The following is a 7500-nucleotide window of genomic DNA, read 5'->3' as shown; positions in this document are numbered from 1 at the left end:
GCGGTGGGACAAGAGGGGACGAGAGAGAGAGAGAGTGAGAGAGAGAGAGAGAGAGAGAAAGAGAGGAAAGCGAGAGAGACAATTTAATAAGATAATAATATTTGCCATAGCTCCGTAGTCCCTATACACTTCATAATCTTTAATAACAGGATGAGAGACTGAGAGAAAGAGAATAAGAGTGAAAGCGAGAAAAGTGCGGAATTAAATGAGAGGGAGAGAAGTGGAGGAGGCAAGAGAGAGAGAGAGAGAGAGAGAGAGAGAGAGAGAGAGAGAGAGAGAGAGAGAGAGAGAGAGAGAGAGGAAGCAGACCAAAGACGTGGTAGAAGATCGTGAGTTGTATTCATGATGTGTTATTAATATTGCTGCGAGACAGTCTGACTCACACAGACAGCTCTCTCTCTCTCTCTCTCGCTCGCTCTCTCTCTCTCTCTCTCTCTCTCACTCACACACACACACACACACACACACACACACACACACACACACACACACACACACACACACACACACACACACACACACACGGCAGATAGGTGGAGACAATTTAGCCTTGGATGAACTGTGTCACATAGATTGTGACTTTATCAGTGAGCCCAGGATGTCAAACTGTTCAGCTGCCGCTCTGTGGATATTGGTGTTTTTAATACGATTCGAGGTGCATATGCTCAGGATTGGATTATAATCCTGTTTTATTTTTTTATTCCCAGTTTTGATTTACAGCTCACCTTGTCCAAATTGTGCATTTTAACAGAACATGTATTTGCATACCCTTCATTGGCTACCAGTTGCTGCCCACAACCAGTCAACACCAGTAATGGCCAAGTGTTACAGGGCAGTCAAGGGCAGGGCAAGGCACCACCATAAGTAGCTTCAGAATATGATCCAAACCCCACACAACCCTTACTGCTCATCAGCTAACACAGGAAGTCTGTCCTACCCTTCCCTAAAACACCCCGGGCCAACGCTCCACGCGTCCTAGAATCTTTTCCCTCATGGTTTCCAAGCTGTGGATTAAACTCCCCTCAGAACTCACTCACCTCTTCTGACTCCACCTCACGCCCCTAGCACTCCTCTCTCTTCTTGTCAAATATTTTAAAAGATGCTAGTTAGGCTGCTAGTTATACTAATAATACTGTTTCAACTCTTCAGGCTTTACTGCTCTTTTCCTGAAAATGTCCTGCAAATGCATTTTGCAGGAAATGTTAGGTTTCTTTCTCTGTTTTGCCTTTCTATTTTTTATGGAGAATGGAGCGTATTTTTGCAAGAAACCACTCCATTCCCATTGAAAAGCAGAATCCACCTTCATAGCTAGATTTAAACGTTGAAGTCAGAGAAGAGCATGAAAATAGCAAAATTAGCTGATCTACAAGCTCAATGTTCTGTAAATCCCTGAAAATCTACTGTCTTGTCAATGGCAGGATGTGTGAAGTTTTGAAATGGCACATCTGTATGTGATTATTTACCCTGTGGTTTGTTGACTAGGGTTTAATTCATGCCTTCTACTTTGGTCTTGCACTTGTAAGCCGCTCTGGATAAAATACATCATCCCAGCAACTAGTTTAAGGAAGGTCTCAACTCCCTATGTAGGCTACTCTCTATTGTAAATAGAGCCTAATGGTAAATGGTAAGTGGAGTATCTCTTACAGTGCTGTGCGGATAATACTGAGCTGTACTTCTCCTTTAAACCAAATTACCCTAATAATAAGCTCTTTACCCTGCAAGTCTGTTTAAGAACTATCAAAGAATGGATGTCACAAAATGTCCTCCAACTTAATCCGGACAAAACTGAAGTCCTCATTAAAGGCTCTAAGAGCATGATCTGAAAAGGTACAGCAGTGTATTGGTCCTCTGGCATGATGCAAATGTTACTCAAGACTATAAAGGAGTTTTCAACTTTGAATTACACATAACGAAAGTTCACAGCTCCTACTCCTGTTTCTTTCAACTTAGAAACATTTCCAAGATTAAATCTGGATCAAAATCTCAAGATATGGAAATAAATGATCTATGTTTTAGTTTCCCACCGATCCTGATTACCACTAATAGACTTTTAGCCACATACCACAACCTCCTTGTTCTGTGAACATAGCAGATGTACAAGCTCACAACCTTGGTGATCGTCTGTTTTCGGCAAAGAGATGAAAAAAGGAGGGAGCCTAGTATAGACAACTATAGGGTTTAAGTGGTTTACTAACACAGGTCTCACATTACACCAGTGCTAGCTGCATTACACTGGCTACGCAATGGCTGCAGAATGGATTTAAAATGAACATAAAGCATTATAATGTACATGATATGGTCCCTGAATCTTTGAGCCCACATGACAATGTGAGATTGATTAGGGCTTCTGTTCAAGGCCTTATAACTTTCCCAAAATCTAGGCTAAACATTATGGTTGACATGACAATAAAATAATGCAGAGTCAGTTCATTCTTTTAAAGAGTTGCTACAAACTCACCTGTTTCATAAGCACTTTGTCTTATAATGTGTTTGTTTGCCTTCTATGCAGTTTTCAAAGTATATTGTTAAATCCTGCACACACGCAACACATGTGCGCGCTCTCTCTCTCTCTCTCTCTCTCTCTCTCTCTCTCTCTCTCTCTCTCTCTCTCTCTCTCATACAAGATAATACAAAACCGGGCAGTGTCTTTTTCTGACCACTAGATGTCTATGTTTGACCAGCACTCCTCCCTGCAGGAGGGCAGGACTCTCTGAATGGCTATTGCGTTGCCATGGTACCCCATTCAACCAACCAGCTGCACTTCCACATACTTTGGAGTATATATGGATATGTAAATGCAGACATGTCATGCAGCACCGGGGGAAAAAAGCACACACGCACACGCACGCACGCACGCACACACACACACACACACACACACACACACACACACACACACACACACACACACACACACACACACACACACACACACACACACACACACACACACACAGCACGTGTGTAAGCACAATAAACACTGAATCACTTTCATACAGACATACATGTGCACTCAATAGCACATGCCAACATCATGGCCTCACAAACAAATATGCTACACTAACACAAGTACACACTCTCTCCCACACCCACGCTGATACGGAAATGGCACATCGGTAGACAGGTTCTGAGGGGTTGGAAGCAAGCGGGGAGTCCCTCTTTCCAAGAATGGTTTGTAGAGATTGGCAGGGTGGCTGCCGCTGCATGCTTATGAGCAAATAACCTATATAGGACGACTGACAGCATGGATAAATACATCCGTAAGTGGGGAAGCTAGGCTATATTGCTAACAGAGCATGAGACGTGGTGCTAGTGCAACATACTGTTACACTATAGAACAGTGAAGTCATGACGTGACTCGCTCATCCCCCGGTTCCACAGAAGTAATTCTGTATGGAGAATAACATTGGGTCATCTTAAATCGTCTCATATAAGCATTGTGGTCCAAAAATAAACAAAAGGTCTTTGCGATATTGTCGGCGAGGTGGCTCTGTATGGTTTATGATAGTCAAGTCACTCACGCCTGTTTCTAGTGAAATTTTAACTAATTCGGCGACAGTAACATTAGCGTTTTTTTCACCATCAGTTGATTCTTCATATCCATATGAGTCAAACCGCTGAGATCATTTGTTTATAATTGGAACACAGTTCTTATATGACGCAATATGAAAAAGGTCTATGGGAATTCAGAATGGGGGAAGAAAACCGCGAACCAGGTAGGATGTGTAAATTACGTCACACTTTAGTACTCTATAGGCTACATGGATATATACCTGGGACTGTATGGCATTGTTAGTGTCACACTAACAATGCCATACAGCCTACAATGCCATACACCCTACAATAGTATAGTACTGTATGTATTCCATCTTCCATCTTCCAAGTAAACTATTTTTTTGCCGCGCTACTCCTCCCACAGTTTTGGTGGCACACACTTGGGCCATATGTCAAATTGACCGGCTTCATCGGGACATGCATGCGTGCTATTTTGCTAAGAGATACGCTATATAGTTTAATTTATTTAAATGTATTTGTGAATGAATTTTCTCCATTCACTTTTGAAATGTAACCTTTCCCAAATATGGAGATGGCTGACATCATATGAGACTGACACAATATGTCCATATATGGGCTTTCCAAGATAGGGGCTTAATATTGATGACATCAGGGATCTCCATATATGGGCATAAAAGGGACAAGGACTGACACATAAATCTCCATACAGTATATGGCCATTAATTTATTAGCCTATTATTAGTGAATTAATTTTCAAAAGGTAAGAAGAAATGAATTTGCAAAATTCATGCGACCACGGCAACCACACTTGCAATTTCCAATTGCATCTTTCTAGTTTTTCTTTTGTTATTGTTTTGCTTTGTGGTTTGTGTTTGTTGTATTGTATTGTACAGACATATCCACTTTCCCTTTACAGAATTTTTCCAATGTGGCAAACATAGCCGATCTACAAGCCCACACACAAGCTTGTAGATCAGTTATGGTTTTAGCTTTTAGAACAGTTATTTTTTTGCTACTTTTGTGTGAGACTGTTAGCCATGATGGAGATATGAGGTTTCTGCCTGACAGCAACGCTACGTGTTCCACGTCCCACATGGTCTGTCAATATTAACTGGTCTGGAGCGCATGTTGAAATGTGTCCGCCCAGGCAGAGCACAGTGTAATATAGAGAAAGGATTGACACCAGAATGACAGGAGGCCATCTGTACATCATGGCTCTCTTTTTTCCCCCCGACAGTGGCGTCAGTTCTGAAAAAGCTAAGGTATGGCAACATGACTGGTGTCTTGCATGCGCGCGAAGGCATGTTGCCATAACTTAGCAACAGGCATGTTAAATGTACTATTTTAAGAAGTACATTTTATTTTTTCCCGCGTTTCTACGGTTTCTTGGGCTGGATATGGCAGCCTGGAACGGTTGTTCAAGTGCAGCTAAACATGTTAGTAAACGTGTCACAATTAACAATAATGAATTGCACCTGTGCAGCTGACCTGCGGAACCTGGGAATATACCATTTTGTCAAGATGAGGAGAATAAAAGTGTGGAGACTATAATTATAATACCTTGTTAAAGTGACCATTTTGTTACATTTTGCATTTGAAGTTATTTTACTGTAATTTAACAACATAATAACCAGCACAGATAGACAAAGAGACATTCATGGATTTATATTTAAAAGTATATTTTATTTTCCCCCCTGGACCCAGGGTATGGCAGCTGCATACCCCTGCCATACCCAATTGACGCCCCTGCGCCCCCGATATTCCACAGCCTGTCGTGGTGTATTGATTATGTATGGAGCAGGAAAGGAAAGCAAACGCGCAGACACTTGTAACTCCATTTGTACACCTATATCGATCGCTGATTTTACGATGCCATGTGGTCCTTCATCAGATGAGAGTTATGTAGTCCACGTTCACAAAAGTACACGTGCAAATGGGAGTTCCAAAATGTGTTATTGTGAGCTATCCTCCAGACCGGCACCTCACCTTCACGTGAGCATATTTAATTTAAGAACAGTATGTTATGTGTGTCATGGGTGAATGCCTATAGTTATGTTGATTCCCGAGAAATTGATGTACAGTAGCAGGCTCAACATCGATCTACATGAAGCAAGATTTAAGATGGGGGAATTGTATTTCGTTGCGCTGTTAGCTGATGTAAGACGTGTCAACTCACCTGCTCTATTTGAACTTGGGAAATCTGCTACTGGTTCGAATGACTAAGTTAACGTTAAAGCAAGACTGAAGAAATTATTTATTTGGAATTCAGAGCGATATTTATTCGATTTGTAGCTGAAGAACTGATGCTTGTGGCTATATACAGTACTGTTGCATCTCCCGTTTGTCAGACTCCAACTCACTGCTACAGTAATTTACCTGAACCTATTAACACATTGAGTGCTTTTTCAAACCCGGCCGCGGAGTGCTTTTCCTGATAAAAGTCAGGATATCGCTTTTATATTAAAGAACAGTAGCACGCGGTCATTGGGGGTGAAAGAAAACTCAATCTCCCTTGTTCCTTTAGGCGATGACGTCATCAGGAAGTGAATATTCTCCGCTTCTATGCATTGCTCCAGATCGCGTCGATCGCTGAGAAACTTTTTTTTCCCCACCGGCCTATATCTAAGCGACAGACAGTCGCGGTAACACTAACAATTCTTCTTTTCCATGTGAAAGAAAACATGTTGATCGATATTACAACATAGTGAATTTCCACAACATGGACATGATCGTGGCTTCTGTGGGTCTTCAAAATAAGGTATAGAAAATATTAATTGTTCCAATCAAGGGAGCATGTGGCAGTCAGGTATTTAAAGTATTGCATCTTTCCCTACACAGTGTCAAATTAATGTTGTCAGTTTATTTTAATTTGTGTAATTTTTGTAAAAAATATTCTAATTGCTTTACAGTCTATGAATAATTAAAGCCATAACTGATAGAGTTTGTCTCTGAGCTGTCAGCCCTCTTTCATATGTACCTATATGATCTCTACTGATTTGCATTTTCGCCTTGTTTATGTATACTTAAACCTGATCAATTTTCTGCGCGCCAAGTTGCTGTACTGCTTTGCGTGTTAATTCTCAATAACCTTGTGCCTTGTGTACTAAGCTTAACATTTGTTTTCTGTGATATTCATACTTTGTTTATTAATGACTGCATCACATTATGCAAATATGAAAGGTAATGTGATGATGATGAACATGCTTTGATTGAGAATAGGCTCACGCACAAAATTGATTAGCTTGCTCATAAATGTGGAGGTTTTCTTTTTTTTCTAATCACATCCTCAAGTGTGGACCCATGAGGCTCAGCATTACTAAAGCCATTAGTCACACTCATGCACTCGCGCACGCACGCACGCACGCACGCACGTGCACACACACACACACACACACACACACACACACACACACACACACACACACACACACACACACACACACGCACACGCGCACACACACACACACACACACACACACACACACACACACACACACAGAAGATGACAGTGAATGACTTTGCAGTAAGAGAGTGCATGCAACGACAGAAAATCTTAAGCTCTGTCCAGCCAGCATGCTACTGTAGGTGGCATGTGTGTGCGCTAGGGATGGTACGATACGCAATATTATATAAAACACTCACGATAATCGTATCATGGAGATTTTATTTATCGTGATATTGTCCTCCGTCATGCACTGGGATCAGTTCACCTTTCATTTGCGGAGCTGCATATCCGGTACCACTTAAACCCTCCATAATTGGTAAAAGGTACTTTTACCAAAAGTACTGTATACGTACTTGATACAGTCTTTTTCTTTTTTTTCACTCTCTATCAAATGTCTTTGCCAAAAAATAGCCGATCTACAAGCTGTGACGCGTTGTGAGCTTGTAGATCTGCTTTTTTTGGGGCAAATTTCCACCCCAGGATAATGGATTTTGATTATCGTGATAATATCGTAAATCGCGGTTTCTTTTGTCACAATA

The 7500-nt window shown here is 41.3% G+C and overlaps 1 protein-coding gene across 1 annotated transcript in view; it reads right to left on the bottom strand.

Annotated features, from left to right (window-relative positions):
- LOC308287144 (receptor-type tyrosine-protein phosphatase gamma-like) overlaps nucleotides 1-7500 on the bottom strand; it is a gene marked incomplete at its 5' end in the record, with an annotated part of 474731 nt that overhangs the window by 52172 nt on the left and 415059 nt on the right.

Source organism: Nannobrachium achirus, assembly GCF_963921795.1.
Source record: "Nannobrachium achirus genome assembly, chromosome: 6".
NCBI lineage: Eukaryota > Metazoa > Chordata > Actinopteri > Myctophiformes > Myctophidae > Nannobrachium > Nannobrachium achirus.
This window is presented reverse-complemented; position numbering and strand designations above follow the sequence as displayed.